The sequence below is a fragment of the Leopardus geoffroyi genome, chromosome C1 (genome assembly GCF_018350155.1).
Source record: "Leopardus geoffroyi isolate Oge1 chromosome C1, O.geoffroyi_Oge1_pat1.0, whole genome shotgun sequence".
NCBI classification, from domain to species: domain Eukaryota; kingdom Metazoa; phylum Chordata; class Mammalia; order Carnivora; family Felidae; genus Leopardus; species Leopardus geoffroyi.
The window spans coordinates 60,908,630-60,926,971 of NC_059328.1; positions in this window are offsets into that span (position 1 = coordinate 60,908,630).

An 18,342-nucleotide genomic window follows, 5' to 3' on the forward strand; every position below is an offset into this window, starting at 1 on the left:
TAGGAATCATGAGATCATGACCTAAGCCAAAATCAAGAGTCAGAGGCTTAACTGAGTGAACCACTCAGGTGCCCTCCTGCCCCCCCAATGATGAATCTCTATTTGAGACTTGAAAATGATATACGTTGCAACATTTTATCCACTAGGGTTAACTTGTTAATTTTTCCATTTTTCACCATAATTGTTAGAATAAACACATTTACATAAAATGATGCTTTTTTTCCCGATGATAGCAATTAGATTGGTGTTGGTGGCCAGTAATTATTTTTATTTTATTTTTTTACTGATTTGCTATTTTCCCAGAATGACTGTAGCTTCTGCTTTAGATTTCAAACTGGATATACTAGATTGAGGCTTTTTTTTAAAATTCATTCCACACTGCTAAAGAAAAGTACTATAACATTTTTACAATTTCACTATGAATATTTTTTTTTTAGTGAAACCATTTCTTCAAATCACAGTAGAAGTCATTGAGTCTTCCCATCAAATTCCCACACTTTTCTTTAAGTGTTCCTATGAAACTATCATTACGTATTTCTGTCACAGTTTAGCTAACAATACCGATTGTAAATGCTCTGTGATGTCTTGCTGTCAAGATTGGAAATCCAGTGAAGCTCAAAGAAATGAATGGTTTCAATGATATAATGATATTTAATAAGTGTGAAAGGTTTTACATTTTTCTACTTGTAACAAACAAGAATTTATTTCATGGGGAAAGACTGGATAGTACAAGCTATGTGGAAGTAAGTGTGAAATTTGCTGAGGGAAAATATGTTTCTTTGGAAAGCTGCTCTCCATGATGAATAGAGGAAAGTTCTAACTGTAAGTCTCTAATTTCTTATAACCTAAGAAGCACTAATCTAAGGAAACTGACTTGCTTTGAGTCTTTTCTGGGGCTTTTTAGTGCTCTTTTGCCTTGGTTAGTTAATTCTCTGCCTTATGTTGTAGCGTTAAAACATTTTCTACAGATCCATGCAATGTTCTCCCATCTAACCCTTCTTCCTTTTTCATAGCACCCATTGCACTTCATTGTAATGACTTGTTTGTTATGTATTCTTCATAGCTCAGGTTAGACTGCAGTAAGTAATGAATGAAAAGTCAATTGGCATGATAATTAGATATTGTTGTTTAATATCTATATGCACATCCTCTCATCTATATACTTATGTGTTTAAGTACATTACCATCCATAGACTTTTCTACATTCTTTGGTATTCCTTTGCATTAGAACAAATATAGTGTCTTAGGCTGTTCTGGATGCTAAGACAAAATACTACATACTGGTGATTTACAAACAGCAAACTTATTGCTCACAGTTCTGGAGGCTGAAAGGCTGAGATCTGGGTGCTTGCTAACATGTTTGGTCCTCTCCTGGGTCTCAGACATCCCATTGCATCTTGATGTGGTGAAGGTACTAGAGAGCTGTATGGGATCGCTTTTCTGAGACCACTAATCCCATTCGTAAGGGTGAGAGTCTCATGACCTGATTACTTCCCAAAGTCCCCACACCTTAATACACCTCCAGATCTCCACATCTTAATACTTCCCAAAACCTCAACCCACGAATACCATCACCTTTGAGGGTTAGAATTTCCACATATGAATTTAGGGAGAACACAAATATTCCAAATATAGCATTTAGAGATCAAAAGTAGAAGTCACTTGCAAGGTATTTTCTTTCTGGTATACACCTTTCAAAAACTCAACTCATAATAGAAATCTATGTGCTAAGGCATAGAGTGCAAAGAAGTAGTATTTCTAAAGACAGTAAGTTGGAAGATAAGGAATATATATAAAGAAAACAACCACAGTTAGAAAGAACTTACTTATTACGTCTTAAAATCTTGGACCAAAAAATTAGCAAGACTTTATAGAAGATAGTTCTATAGTAAGCATAATGTAGGTCGACTTTAGTCACTGAAGGTCTCAGGCATAATCGGGTTTTCTATATATTATGTGAAACAAAGAACAGTATTACCATCAGACTCCAAGGAGTCACTCTTGATCAGAAAGTCCAGTGGTATCCATCTTATAGATTTGCAAGTCTTTTCCAATTAACAGCCGACATCAAGACTGACTCATTTCCAGAAGTCTCTCTCATAAAAGCGTAGTAGGAATTCAAAGTTATATTCAGTTTAAGCTGAAAATATACAAGCATGTATATTTACTGTTCAGTCAAATTTTTCAAATAGGAATCAATATTTACACTTTGAAATTGGGTTAAATCTCCATTTCCTTTCGGTTGGCAAAGAACTTAAGGACAAAATTATCCAGTCATGTCAACTTAATGAATTATATACAGTTCAACAAAAACACAATAGGAACCCCTTTAGGAGGCAGCGTACACATCGTAAATTCATTATTAACTGTGAGGGACAGACATGCAACAATATCATCTGTCCAAGTTATGGAACTGACTTTTGCTCTTTGGTATCTTCTATGATACTCTGGAGACTCAAATCTCTTGGAAGGACTAGGTTTTTGTATTAGAAAACAAAAGGCTGGTTTCATGGTTTGCCCCAATGTGCTATATGTCACCAAAAAAAGAGGAGGGAGGGGTATATTAAGTGTTACAAATACAAGCTTTTAAAGGGCCAGGAGAAGAAACAATATCCCTGTGCCAAGATACAAAATCCAAGTGCAAAACTGAACTCCTTCTGTTATCAGTTTTCAGGCACCTTAAGCTAGCCCTTTGAGACATGCCTTCTGTTTTAGAGGCTTTATACATTTAAATTGGGAAGTTGAATCTTCAAAGCTAACATCAGCAAACATTGCAGTAGCTATCCATGGCATGTTCTTAGCGGTTTCTATTAGCAACAGAGAAACTGGACTACTTAGTACCAAACTTCTTATGTTTCAAATTATCTCTATTTTGGTTAAATCATGAGACTGAAAATCTTATACAACATAAGTGACTTTTTCTTTTATTAAGTGCCTCATCCTCCCCCATTGAACTTTATTCTCTGTTCTCAGCCACAGAATGTGAAATTTAAGTAAACTTTTTTTTTTTTTTTTAGTTTTAAAGATCAAGCCTACAGAACTGTTAGCCCCTGATGATTTAACTGAATTATTAATTTTAAGGAAAGGAGCCAAATCCTATATGTCAGTCTGAGCTGACTTTAGATGATACTCTTAGAACAGGAAGTACTTTTTTTTTTCATTGGGAAGTATTTTTCTAAGGTGTTGCTAATCCACAGGATAATCTATATTATAAAATTATCAGTCATTGACTATAAAATACACAAGTGAATGGAGGTATAAAATGATTTCTATAAAAACTAAAATTGGGGAGGATAGAGTTCAAACAATATAAACTGTTAAAGTATAAACTGTTAGACATTCTAGTATAATATGTAGGACAGTGATGTGCTGGAACTAGCTTACACTACCACTTGAGAGCCAATTGTTAAATTTTCAAATCCATTGTGAGTTATTTGAAACCACATTTGAAATTAGCCACATTTGAACCATTTACACCATAGAAACCAGAAAATGATATAAATCACATCACCTCAGTCCTTAGAGAGCATGTTGCCAAATATTTATAAACACACCCATAGGTTATTCTAAGGAGATGTTGACCATGAACACATAAATTGTCTCATCCAAAATGTCCATAGGTAGTTCTTATTTCCCAGTTTAAATACATATTTACTAATGATGATCATATATTCACTACTTTTTGGATTATTTCTTTACTGCCCAATCTTTTCTGGTATATCTAATATGTGGTAGGTATTATATTACCCAAATCATATTATCCTACATAATTCTCACAATCATTGATGCCATTTTCTCCATTTAAAGACAGAGAAAACTGAGATACTTTAAGATTAGGATCATACAGCAAATAAATGGCAGAGAGAATCTTATTTCAGTTTCCAAATTTCTGTCTCTAATGAAGAATCTTTATATATCAAAATCATAAATTGCTCTCCTTTACAATAAAAATCTAGAAAAATTTCTATTAATCCTATAAGCCAGGTATAAGCCAGGTATAAGATTTGTAGCCCCCAATCAAGCCTGATTAATAAACACATGTTATATTACTCTTCATACCTGCTTACTGGATTTACTAATATTCCTCTGCTTGAGGGGGGAGATAGACACGTGTCCATCAAAAAGCATTATTATTTTTGCCCTGTTAACAAAGTACGATATTCACCTATTTTTGAATGTGAAAATCTAATTTACAGATGAAGCTTGTATAATGTGAAGCTATTACATTTTATTCAAATGTTCTTTTCAGTTTACATATTTGCCCATCCTGTGTGTCTATAATGATACAATATAAATTATTAAATGTAGCCTTTGTGACCTTAGCTTGAAAATAAAATTATAGACTATATTATTTAAATACAGTTGAAAGGGTTTTTTGTTTGTTTCAGTTCTCTACAGTAAATATATGTTAAGAATAAAATGGGATTGAGACATTTTGTTGAATTCAGAAACAGAAAAATAATTTTTGTTCTTTCAATATCATACCTAGTCTTAAGACTCTGATAGGAAAATAACCTTAATATGCCATAGTACTATGTGATTATCCCAAATATATAATTCTTTGACCTTCTTTTAAGCTTCCGAGATCATTTTTTAATATTGCAGAATATTTACAAGTTCCTTTTTATTCTTTCTTGCCAGTCTCATTGATTTTGCTCTATATGCTGCTTATGTCATACTGACTGAAACCTGCCTGATTTCTTTTTCAATGTACCTATTGGTATTTTCCACAATGGTTGATTTCATCTATATTTTATAGCCCAATAGTGGTCACAACCAAGCCCATCACCTCTGCACATGGACATACACAACCATTAGAATCCTTTGAATTGACAAATGGCATTTCAGGTAAGTTTGTTTAAAAAGTATGTAAACAAACATTTTGTTAAACTATATAGTGTTAAAGATATCAAATTTATAGCATCAAAAAATCACCATGATGGTAAGATTTTCTTAGAATATGATCTACAACCTTGAGCATAGAGAGGGTTTTATGGAATGTATCCATGTTAGAAAATTCAGAATTACTATGAAAATAGTTTTCTTTGAATTAATAGCCATGTTGTATAAGCTTAGCATTATAGAAAATTCATAAAATATTGCAAACTTAGAAGAAGTTGAAGAATCAAGAATCCCTTTATTTTTTTAAGTTTATTTATTTTGAGAGAGAGAGAGAGAGAGAGAGAGAGAGAGAGAGAGAGAGAAGGGACAGAGAGAATCCCAAGCAAGCTCCTCACTGTCAGTACAGAGTCAGATGTAGGACTCGAACCCATGAACTATGAGGTCATGACCTAGCCAGGTATAAGATGCTCAGTAGACTGAGCCACCCAGGCTCCCCAAGAAACCCTTTAAAATTCATAACAGATAAAGCAAAATTGTGACAGCAAACAAATTGGAAATATTAGGCAGAAAGTTGGTTATTGGGTTTCAAGATTTAGATGTATGTATGAACATACCTTACCAAGATTTATGAGGTGACCATGGCTGATAGAGCCATGACTGATAGAGCATGAAGAGTAAGTATGAAAAAATCATGAAACTTGGTTACTAGGAAGATAATCTATATGACCATTCAGCTTTTCCAATGTGCTAGAAATATGTGAGTTAGAGAAAGATTATGGTTAATATATGAAAGGCTCAGCTGAATTTCACGTAGCTTAAAACACCATGTTTAGGGTGCTGGTATGAAAGAGGGCTTAGATTACAAAAAGTCAGAGGGTATGTTTCTTCCCTTGGCTGTGATTGAATAGATAAATTATTCAACTGAATACAATAATAAAAGAAGGGTAAAATAAAATGTTAAAAAAGTGAATGAAGGCATCCAAGAGCTATCAAGGCAACTGGGATTTGAGGGGCAAAAGTATCAGAGAAAGGCAAGCTCAGAGAAGTAAGTCAAACACTGTTGTCCTCCTTGAGGAATTTGCTAACTTGTAAGAGGCAGCTAAGAGACTGTAAATGGTGGCTAAAGACTGAGAAGTTAAGTAGAACTTTCAACAGTAATAAAAAATTAGAGTTAGGTAAGAAGAGACCATGAAAAACAGCCAAACTCACACTAGGATCCCCTAAAGAGCTATTCCCTCAGAGCAAATATAAACCAGAAATAGACCTTGTCTCAATATATAGAACTCAGGTTCAAATTTGGTCAAACTCATACTGAATCAGGGTGAATTTATCCTTGTTCTAATAATTTGTCAGAAGCAAAAGTCAACCTCTGCTGGAAGATGACATCATTTAGGGCTTTAAAATTGTTTAACATAAAATATTTAACATTCAGTAAGAACTTACTAAGTATACCAGAAAATAATAAGGATATAAACTTTCAAGTAAACCCATTGAATTATACAGCTGTATGAACTACAGCTAAATATGGTAGCTGAATGTTCCTACAGCAACATTTAGAAAACACAGAAAACTTGCAAAAATTATATTTTAAAAGCACTGAAGAGCTACAGAAGCAATAAAAACTAGGTACAACTAAAATTTCAGTGAGGAAAAGCCCTTCCAGTGAGGGAAATGCTGAAAAGAACCAGCCATCATCTTTTCGAAGGGGGTGATGGATGGAAGATCATGCTGACCCCAACCAGCAAGAGCCTACTGAAGAAAAGAGAAACCAGCAGAGCAGAGAATTAGCTGATCTATGATTTACAATATTAGCATGATTGACTGAAAACTAGAAGAGCCCCAGATGTCACACCTGTGAGATTTCTGGTGTGGTGTAGGTGGTGGGCAAAAACAGGGACAAAAGCTAAAAGAGGAAATTTTTCTGCTGTGTTGAGGTGCTTGGAAACAAAGTCCTGCTTGACAGAGTGCATGACAAATGAAAAACACAGCTGGCCTCAGGACACTAATTGCAATGCATGCTTGTATGGATCAAGAAGATAAAGAGCTAAGCTCTAACCCTCTGAAGAACAGTATTCCTGAGCTGAGGAGTTGGGGACTAGCCAAGCTCTCAGTCAGAAACTCAGAAGGGACAGAAGCAAACTAGATATAAACCAGAGATGAAGTGAAACTGCAATTAAGTCCCAACTCAACTCAATCCCTAAATGGATTGAGACTATAGAAAATGTGAGAGGAAATGGGGAAACTTCTCTGGTGGAAAATAATGTCTGTGGTTTCCATAATCTCTCATATGGACTGCTAAGCACAAAATATAAAATTACCAGAGAGGCGAAGAAGGCAAGAGGAGTGACAGGCAATAGAATCCTACTCATGTATATTTCAGCTATTGAAACCATAATGCTTTTAGGAGAAAACATGAGAATATGCTCATAGCTTAGAACTAGATAAAGGTTTCGTACTTAGGAGAAAAAACCCTGATAAATTAGACTTAACCGTAAATCAAAATTCTGTTCATGAAAAAAAAAAACACTAAGAAAATACACTTTTAAGTAAGTTTTCATTAATTCCTTGAACAAATAAGTTGAGTGACATCTTTGTGATTGACATCTGCTAGATAGTAGTGATACAGTGGTGAAAGGGGACCCTTAAATTATTTTTTAATAAAGATCACGGTTAAAAAGATTAAAATTATATTTTAAGTACCTTCATAGTAGAGAATATGTCTTAAACTTATTATAACCTATTGAACACTGTATTTTCTGGTAAATGAATTGATTGTCAGATGGCTCCAAGTCTACTTGGAGAAAAGTTAAAGTAGATGGTTCCTTTCCTTCCATTGTCGGGTGGAGAATTGCCTGGGTAAACAACCTGTTTGCATTCCTCATTTGATCTGAAAAATCTTAGACTTTACTACAAATCTCTTGGGTGTAAAGTGGCGATTTCAGAATATAAATTCTCTTTCTGAGTGATCATGTGACCCTCAAGTAGAGACCATAACTATTCTGAATCAAGGGATTGTCTGTCATGCACAAAGAACCTAGGAAATCACCCCTTACCTATCAAGCTTTCTTGTGCCTTGTCTGATCATTGGATTGTGTATGTCCTTGACAGTATTAAGCCTTTTTTCTTTTAATTATAGTTGTAAACAATATTAATTTCAGTTATTCAGCATAGTGATTTGACAATTCTATACACTTCTCAATGCTCACTATAAGTGGAGTCACCATCTGTCACCATACAACATTATTACAATGTATGCATATTGTTTATTATTACAATATATTCATATGGTACATATTATATTGTATATTATAAAATTCATATCGTATATGTATATTATATACATTCCCTATGCTATACTTTTCACCTCTGTGTCTTATTTATTTTATAACTGGAAGTTTCTATCTCTTAATATCCTCTTAATACCCGCCTTCCCACTGACAATCACGTTTTTTTCTTTGTATTTAACTGGTTGTTTTTTGCTATTGTTTCTTTGTTTGTTTTGTTTTTTAAATTCCACATATAAGTGAAACCATATGTTTGTCTCTGACTTACTTCACTAGTATAATACTCTCTAGGTTTACCCATGTTGCTGCAAATGGCAAAATCTTATTCTTACGGCTGAGTAATATTTCACATGGAATATTACTGAATAATATTACTCAGTAAACATCAGTAACCATCCAATAGTGGAATTACTGGACCACAGGGTATTTTTATTTTTAATTGTTTTGAGGATCCTCCATATTGTTTTCTATAGTAGTTGAACAACAACACTGCACAAGAGTTCCTTTTTCTCCATATCCTTGCCAACACTTGTTATTTCTTGTCTTTTTGGTGTTAACTATCCTGACTGGTGTTTCGTGATAACTTATTGTGATTCTTATTTCCATTTCCTTGGTATTAGAGATGTTGAGCATCTTTTAATGTGTCTATTGGCCATCTGTATGTTTTCTTTGGAAAAATCTCTATTCAGGTCATCTGCAAATTTTTTAATTGGATTGTTATTGCTGTTTTTGGTATTGAGACGTGGAACTTCTTTATATATGTTGGTTATTAAACTTTTATTGTATGTGTGATTTACAAGTGTCCTCTCCCACTCAGTAGGCTGCATTTTCATTTTGTGGATAGTTTCCTTTGCTGTGCCAAAACTTTTTATTTTGGCACAGTCCCAAAAGTTTATTTTACTTTTGTTTCCCTTGCCTCAGAGGGGACATAGCCATAAATATGTTGCTAACGTTCATATCCAAGAAAATTACTACTTATGTTTTATTTTAGAAGTTTTATGATTTCAAGTCCCATTGAGGCCTTTAATCTATTTTGAGTTTATTTTTGTGTGTGGTGTAAGAAACTGGTCAGTTTCATTTCTTTGCATTTAGCTGTTCAGTTTTCCCAACACCATTTATTGAAGAGACTATCTATTCTCCATTGTATATCCTTGCCTCCTTCATTGTAGATGAATTTACATAGCCGTAGGTTTATTTGAGGGCCCTCTATACTGTTCCATTGATCTATCTGTTTATTTTTTGTGTTAGTACCATACTGTTTCAATTACTAAAGCTTTGCAGTATTTCCTGAAGTCTGGGATTGATACCTCCAGCTTTGTTCCTTCTCAAGATTGATTTGGCTATTGAAAGTCTTTTGTGGTTCCATACAAATGTTAGAATTATTTTTTTTTTAGGTATGTGAAAAATGCTATTGGTACTTGTTAGGAATTACATTGAATCTGTAGATTGTTTTGGGTAGTACGGATACTTTGACAATATTCTCCCAGTCCATAGCATGGTATATTTTTCCATTTCTTTGTGTCTTCATTGTCTTTTTTCAATATCTTACAGTTTTCAAAGTATAGATCTTTTACATCTTTTGTTAAATTAATTCTTAGAAATTTTATTTGTTTTGGTGCAATGGTAAATGGGATTATTTTCTTAATTTCTCCTTCTGCTACCATGTTATTAGTGTATAGAAATGCAACAGATTTCTATTTGTTAATTTTGCATTCAAAATTACTGAATTAATTTATTAGTTTTAATAATCTCTTGGTGGAATCCTTAGGGTTTTCTATATAGTATCATGTCATCTACAAACAGTGAGTTTTACTTCTTCTTTATCGATTTGAATTTCTTTTATTTCTTTTTCTTTCTAAGAGCTACAGCTAGGATGTCCAGTACTATGTTGAATAAAGGTAGTGAGCATGGACATCCTTGTCCTGTTCCTGGTCTTTAGAGGAAAAGTTTTTGGTTTTCCATCAGTGATTATGATGCTACCTGTATTTTTTTTAATATGGCCTTTATTAGGTTGAGGTGTATTCCTTCAATCCATTTTGCTGAGAGATTTTATCATGAACAGATGTTGTATTTTGTCACATGCATTTTCTGCTTCTATTGAGATGGCCACATGGTGTTATCCTTCCTCTTGTTAATGTGATGAATTACATTGATTGATTTTGGAATATGGGATCTTCCTTGCATCTCTGGAACAAATCCCATGCGATTGTGGTGAATGATCCTTTTGCTTTGCTAATATTGTATTGAGGATTTTTGCATCTATGTTTATCAGTGTTATTAGCCTGTAGTTTTCTTATCGTGTCTTTACCTGTTTTGTTGATATCAGGGTAATACTTACCTTGTAGAATGAATTTGGAAGTTGACATTTTCCTTCTATTTCTTGAAAAAGTTTGAGAAGAAAAGATGTCAACGTTTCTTTAAATGTTGGTAGAATTCACCTGTGAAGCTCTCTGATCCTGGCCTTTTTTTTTTTTTTTCTTTTGTTATTGTTGTTGGGAGTTTTTCATTTGTTTTTTATTACCAGTTCAACTTGATTACTACTACTTGATTTCTTCAAACTTTTTATTTCTATGTGATTCAGCTTTAGAAGATTGTATGTTTCTAGGAATTTATCCATTTCTTCTAGGTTGTCCAATTTGTTGGACATAGTTTTTCCTAGTTTCTCATATTTTTTTGTATTTCTATGATGTTGGTTGTTGTTTCTCCTCCTTTGTGTTTGATTTTATTTATTTGAGTACTCTCTTAATGAGTCTGGCTAGAGGTTATCAATTTTGTTTACCTTGTCAAAGAACCAACTCTTGGTTTCATTGATCTTTTTATTTTATTTTTTTAAGTTTCTATTTCATTTAATTTCTCTCTAATTATTATTTTCTTCTTCTACTAACTTAGCACTTTGTTCTTTTTCTAGTTTTATGAGGTTAGGCAATTTGAGATTTTTCTTGTTTCTTGAAGTAGGCCTGTATCCCTATAAATTTCGCTCTTAGAACTGCATTTGTTGTGTCCCAAAGATTTTGGACCAAATGTTTTTATTTTCATTTGTCTCCATGTATTTTTATTCTAAATTTCCTCTTTGTTTTCTTCATTGAACACTGGTTGTTTAATTATTGCATGTAGTTTAGCAGTTTTTTCTTGTGATGTATGTCTAGTTCCATATCATTGTGATTAGGAAAGATGCTTGCATTATTTCAGCCTTCTTAAATTTACTGTGAATTGTGGTCTAACATGTGATCTTTCCTGGAGAATGTTCCATGTCCACTTAAAAAGAATGTGCAGGTCGGAGGGAAGATGGTGGCCTAGGAGGACGCTGGGCTCACCGCGCGTCCTGCTGATCACTTAGATTCCACCTACACCTGCCTAAATAACCCAGAAAAACACCAGAGGATTAGCAGAACGGAGTCTCTGGAGCCAAGCACAGACGAGAGGCCCACAGAAGAGGGTAGGAAGGGTGGCGAGGCGGTGCTCGCTCCACCGACTGGAGGGAGGGAGCTGGGGCGGAGGGGCGGCTCCCTGGCCAAGCAGAGCCCCAAGTCTGGCTGGCAAAAGCGGAGGGGCCTGATGGACTGTGTTCTGACAGCAAGCGCTACTTAGCGTCTGGGAGGTCATAAGTTAACAGCTCTGCTCCGAAAGCAGGAAGGTTGGAGGACAAAGGGAGGGAGAGCTGCTGAGCCCCCCGGACGACAGAGCTCAGTTTGGTGGGGAACAAAGGCGCTCGCCAGCGCCATCTCCCCCGCCCATCCCCCAGCCAAAATCCCAAAGGGAACCAGTTCCTGCCAGGGAACTTGCTCCCTCCGCGCAACACCCAACTCTATGCTTCTGCGGAGCCAAACCTCCGGCAGCGGATCTGACTCCCTCCCGCTGCCACAGGGCCCCTCCTGAAGTGGATCACCTAAGGAGAAGCTAGCTAGGCCTGCCCCTCCTGCCCCCGTGCACCTTGCCTACCCACCCCAGCTAATACGCCAGATCCCCAGCACCACAAGCCTGGCAGTGTGCAAGTAGCCCAGATGGGCCACGCCACCGCACAGTGAATCCCGCCCCTAGGAGAGGGGAAGAGAAGGCACACACCAGTCTGACTGTGGCCCCAGCGGTGGGCTGGGGGCAGACATCAGGTCTGACTGCGGCCCCGCCCACCAACTCCAGTTATACACCACAGCACAGGGGAAGTGCCCTGCAGGTCCTCACCACGCCAGGGACTATCCAAAATGACCAAACGGAAGAATTCCCCTCAGAAGAATCTCCAGGAAATAACAACAGCTAATGAACTGATCAAAAAGGATTTAAATAATATAACAGAAAGTGAATTTAGAATAATAGTCATAAAATTAATCGCTGGGCTTGAAAACAGTATAGAGTACAGCAGAGAATCTCTTGCTATGGAGATCAAGGGACTAAGGAACAGTCACGAGGAGCTGAAAAGCGCTTTAAACGAAATGCAAAACAAAATGGAAACGACGAAAGCTCGGATTGAAGAGGCAGAGGAGAGAATAGGTGAACTAGAAGATAAAGTTATGGAAAAAGAGGAAGCAGAGAGAGAGATAAAAAAATGCAGGAGTATGACGGGAAAATTAGAGAACTAAGTGATACACTAAAAAGAAATAATATACGCATAATTGGTATCCCAGAGGAGGAAGAGAGAGGGAAAGGTGCTGAAGGGGTACTTGAAGAAATAATAGCTGAGAACTTCCCTGAACTGGGGAAGGAAAAAGGCATTGAAATTCAAGAGGCACAGAGAACTCCCTTCAGACGTAACTTGAATCGATCTTCTGCACAACATATCATAGTGAAACTGGCAAAATACAAGGATAAAGAGAAAATTCTGAAAGCAGCAAGGGATAAACGTGCCCTCACATATAAAGGGAGACCTATAAGACTCATGACTGATCTCTCTTTTGAAACTTGGCAGGCCAGAAAGAATTGGCACGAGATCTTCAGTGTGCTAAACAGAAAAAAATATGCAGCCGAGAATCCTTTATCCAGCAAGTCTGTCATTTAGAATAGAAGGAGAGATAAAGGTCTTCCCAAACAAACAAAAACTGAAGGAATTTGTCACCACTAAACCAGCCCTACAAGAGATCCTAAGGGGGATCCTGTGAGACAAAGTACCAGAGACATCGCTACAAGCATAAAACATACAGACATCACAATGACTCTAAACCCGTATCTTTCTATAATAACACTGAATGTAAATGGATTAAATGCACCAACCAAAAGACATAGGGTATTAGAGTGGATAAAAAAAACAAGACCCATCTATTTGCTGTCTACAGGAGACTCATTTTAGACCTGAGGACACCTTTAGATTGAGAGTGAGGGGATGGAGAATTATTTATCATGCTACTGGAAGCCAAAAGAAAGCTGGAGTAGCCATACTTATATCAGACAAACTAGACTTTAAATGAAAGGCTGTAACAAGAGATGAAGAAGAGCATTATATAATAATTACAGGGTCTATCCATAAGGAAGAGCTAACAATTATAAATGTCTATGTGCCGAATACCGGAGCCCCCAAATATATAAAACAACTACTCATAAACATAAGCAACCTTATTGATAAGAATGTGGTAATTGCAGGGGACTTTAACACCCCACTTACAGAAATGGATAGATCATCTAGACACACGGTCAATAAAGAAACAAGGGCCCTGAATGAGACATTGGATCAGATGGACTTGACAGATATATTTAGAACTCTGCATCCCAAAGCAACAGAATATACTTTCTTCTCGAGTGCACATGGAACATTCTCCAAGATAGATCATATACTGGGTCACAAAATAGCCCTTCATAAGTTTACCAGAATTGAAATTATACCATGCATACTTTCAGACCACAATGCTATGAAGCTTGAAATCAACCACAGAAAAAAGTCTGGAAAACCTCCAAAAGCATGGAGGTTAAAGAACACCCTACTAACGAATGAGTGGGTCAACCAGGCAATTAGAGAAGAAATGAAAAAATATATGGAAACAAACCAAAATGAAAATACAACAATCCAAACGCTTTGGGACGCAGCGAAGGCAGTCCTGAGAGGAAAATACATTGCAATCCAGGCCTATCTCAAGAAACAAGAAAAATCGCAAATACAAAATCCTAACAGCACACCTAAAGGAAATAACGCAGAACAGCAAAGGCAGCCTAAACCCAGCAGAAGAAGAGAAATAATAAAGATCAGAGCAGAAATAAACAATATAGAATCTAAAAAAAACTATAGAGCAGATCAAGGAAACCAAGAGTTGGTTTTTTGAAAAAATAAACATAATTGACAAACCTCTAGCCAGGCTTCTCAAAAAGAAAAGGGAGATGACCCAAATAGATAAAATCATGAATGAAAATGGAATTATTACAACCAATCCCTCAGAGATACAAACAATTATCAGGGAATACTATGAAAAATTATATGCCAACAAATTGGACAACCTGGAAAAATGGACAACTTCCTGAACACCCACACTCTTCCAAAACTCAATCAGGAGGAAATAGAAAGCTTGAACAGACCCATAACCAGCGAAGAAATTGAATCGGTTATCAAAAATCTCCCAACAAATAAGAGTCCAGGACCAGATGGCTTCCCAGGGGAGTTCTACCAGACGTTTAAAGCAGAGATAATACCTATTCTTCTCAAGCTATTCCAAGAAATAGAAGGGGAAAGAAAACTTCCAGACTGATTCTATGAAGCCAGTATTACTTTGATTCCTAAACCAGACAGAGACCCAGTAAAAAAAGAGAACTACAGGCCAATATCCCTGATGAATATGGATGCAAAAATTCTCAATAAGATACTAGCAAATCGAATTCAACGGCATATAAAAAGAATTATTCACCATGACCAAGTGGGATTCATTCCTGGGATGCAGGGCTGGTTCAACATTCACAAATCAATCAACGTGATACATCACATTAAAAAATAAAAGAAGAGAAGAACCATTGATCCTGTCAATCGATGCAGAAAAGGCCTTTGACAAAATCCAGCACCCTTTCTTAATAAAAACCCTTGAGAAAGTCTGGATAGAAGGAACATACTTAAAGATCATAAAAGCCATTTATGAAAAGCCCACAGTTAACATCATCCTCAACGGGGAAAAACTGAGAGCTTTTTCCCTGAGATCAGGAACACGACAGAGATGCCCACTCTCACCACTGTTGTTTAACATAGTGCTGGAAGTTCTAGCATCAGCAATCAGACAACAAAAGGAAATCAAAGGCCTCAAAATTGGCTAAGATGAAGTCAAGCTTTCGCTTTTTGCAGATGACATGATATTATACATGGAAAAGCCAATAGACTCCACCAAAACTCTGCTAGAACTGATACATGAATTCAGCAAAGTTGCAGGATACAAAATCAATGTACAGAAATCAGTTGCATTCTTATACACTAACAATGAAGCAACAGAAAGACAAATAAAGAAACTGATCCCATTCACAATTGGACCAAGAAGCATAAAATACCTAGGAATAAATCTCACCAATGATGTAAAAGATCTGTATGCTGAAAACTATAGAAAGCTTATGAAGGAAAAGAAGAAGATTTAAAGAAATGGAAAAACATTCCCTGCTCATGGATTGGAAAAATAAATATTGTCAAAATGTCAGTACTACCCAAAGCTATCTACACATTCAATGCAATTCCAATCAAAATTGCACCAGCATTCTTCTCGAAACTAGAACAAGCAATCCTCAAATTCATATGGAACCACAAAAGGCCCCGAATAGCCAAAGGAATTTTGAAGAAGACCAAAGCAGGAGGCATCACAATCCCAGACTTTAGCCTCTACTACAAAGCTGTCATCATCAAGACAGCATGGTATTGGCACAAAAACAGACACATAGACCAATGGAATAGAATAGAAACCCCAGAACTAGACCCACAAACGTATGGCCAACTCATCTTTGACAAAGCAGGAAAGAACACTAATGGAAAAAAGACAGTCTCTTTAACAAATGGTGCTGGGAGAACTGGACAGCAACATGCAGAAGGTTGAAACTAGACCACTTTCTCACACCATTCACAAAAATAAACTCAAAATGGATAAAGGACCTGAATGTGAGACAGGAAACCATCAAAACCTTAGAGGAGAAAGCAGGAAAAGACCTCTCTGACCTCAGCCGTAGCAATCTCTTACTCGACACGTCCCCAAAGGCAAGGGAATTAAAAGCAAAAGTGAATTACTGGGACCTTATGAAGATAAAAAGCTTCTGCACAGCCAAGGAAACAACCAACAAAACTAAAAGGCAACCAACGGAATGGGAAAAGATATTTGCAAATCACATATCGGAAAAAGGGCTAGTATCCAAAAGCTATAAAGAGCTCACCAAACTCCACACCCGAAAAACAAATAACCCAGTGAAGAAATGGGCAGAAAACATGAATAGACACTTCTATAAAGAAGACATCTGGATGGCCAACAGGCACATGAAAAGATGCCCAACGTCGCTCCTCATCAGGGAAATACAAATCAAAACCACACTCAGATATCACCTCACGCCAGTCAGAGTGGCCAAAATGAACAATCAGGAGACTATAGATGCTGGCGAGGATGTGGAGAAACAGGAACCCTCTTGCACTGTTGGTGGGAATGCAAATTGGTGCAGCCGCTCTGGAAAGCAGTGTGGAGGTTCCTCAGGAAATTAAAAATTGACCTACCCTATGACCCAGCAATAGCACTGCTAGGAATTTATCCAAGGGATACAGGAGTACTGATGCATAGGGGCACTTGTACCCCAATGTTTATAGCAGCACTCTCAACAATAGCCAAATTATGGAAAGAGCCTAAATGTCCATCAACTGATGAATGGATAAAGAAATTGTGGTTTATATACACAATGGAATACTACGTGGCAATGAGAAAAAATGAAATATGGCCTTTTGTAGCAACATGGATGGAACTGGAGAGTGTGATGCTAAGTGAAATAAGCCATTCAGAGAAAGACAGATACCATATGGTTTCACTCTTATGTGGATCCTGAGAAACTTAACAGAAACCCACGGGGGAGGGGAAGGAAAAAAAAAAAGAGGTTAGAGTGGGAGAGAGCCAAAGCATAAGAGACTATTAAAAACTGAGAACAAACTGAGGATTGATGGGGGGTGGGAGGGAGGGAAGGGTGGGTGATGGGTATTGAGGAGGGCACGTTTTGGGATGAGCACTGGGTGTTGTATGGAAACCAATTTGACAATAAATTTCATATATTAAAAAAAATATGCATTCTTCTGTTTTGAAATGAAATGTTCTGTATATATCTGTTAAGTCTATCTTGACTACTGTTTTATTCAAAGCCATGGTTTCCATTTTTACTTTTTGTCTAGACAATCTATATATGTAAATGGGATGTTAAAGTCCTCTACTATTTTTTATTACTGTTAATTTCTCCCTTTAAGTCTGTTAATATTTGTTTTATGTATTAAGTGCTACTGTGCTGGGTACAGAGATTTTTACAATTGTTATATTTTCTTGTTGAATTGATCCCCCTGGCATTATGTAATGCCCTTTTTGTCCCTTGCTAAAGTATTTGTTTTAAAATCTATTTTGTCTGATATAAGTAGTGCTACAATAACTCTTTTCCCCCCTTTTTTGCATGGAGTATTTTTCTCCATTCCTCTACTTTCAGGCTGTGTACGTCCAAGTTTTAAGTGAGTCTCTTGTAGGTAGCATATAATGGGTCTTATTATCTATCCGTTTAGTTACCCAACGTGTTTTGATTGGAGCATTTAGTCCATTTATATTTACAGTAAGTATAACTATGTACTTACTGTCATTGTGGTATTTGCTTTCTTGTTTTTTGTTTTTGTTTTGTTTTGTTTTTGTTTTTGGTGGTTTTCTGTTTCTGTTTCCTGTTCTCTTGCACTCTTGTAGCTTGATGGGTTTGTTTTAGAGTTTTTATTAGATTTCTTTCTCTTAATTTTTGGTATAGCAATTATAGGTTTTTGATTTGTGCTTACCTTTGGATTCATACATAATATTTTATATGTATAATTGCTTATATTAAGTTGATGGTTGCTTAGTTTCAAACATTCTAAAAGCACTTATTTGTTTTTTACTCCCTCCCCATATCTTATGTATGGCATCATATTTTATACATTTTTATTTTGTGAATCCCTTGACTAATTTTTATAGATATAATTGTACTACTTTTGTGTTTTAATCTTCATACCGACTTTATATATATTAACCTATATTGCTATATTTTTTTACCTATAAAATTAATTCCTTTCCTAATTTATGAT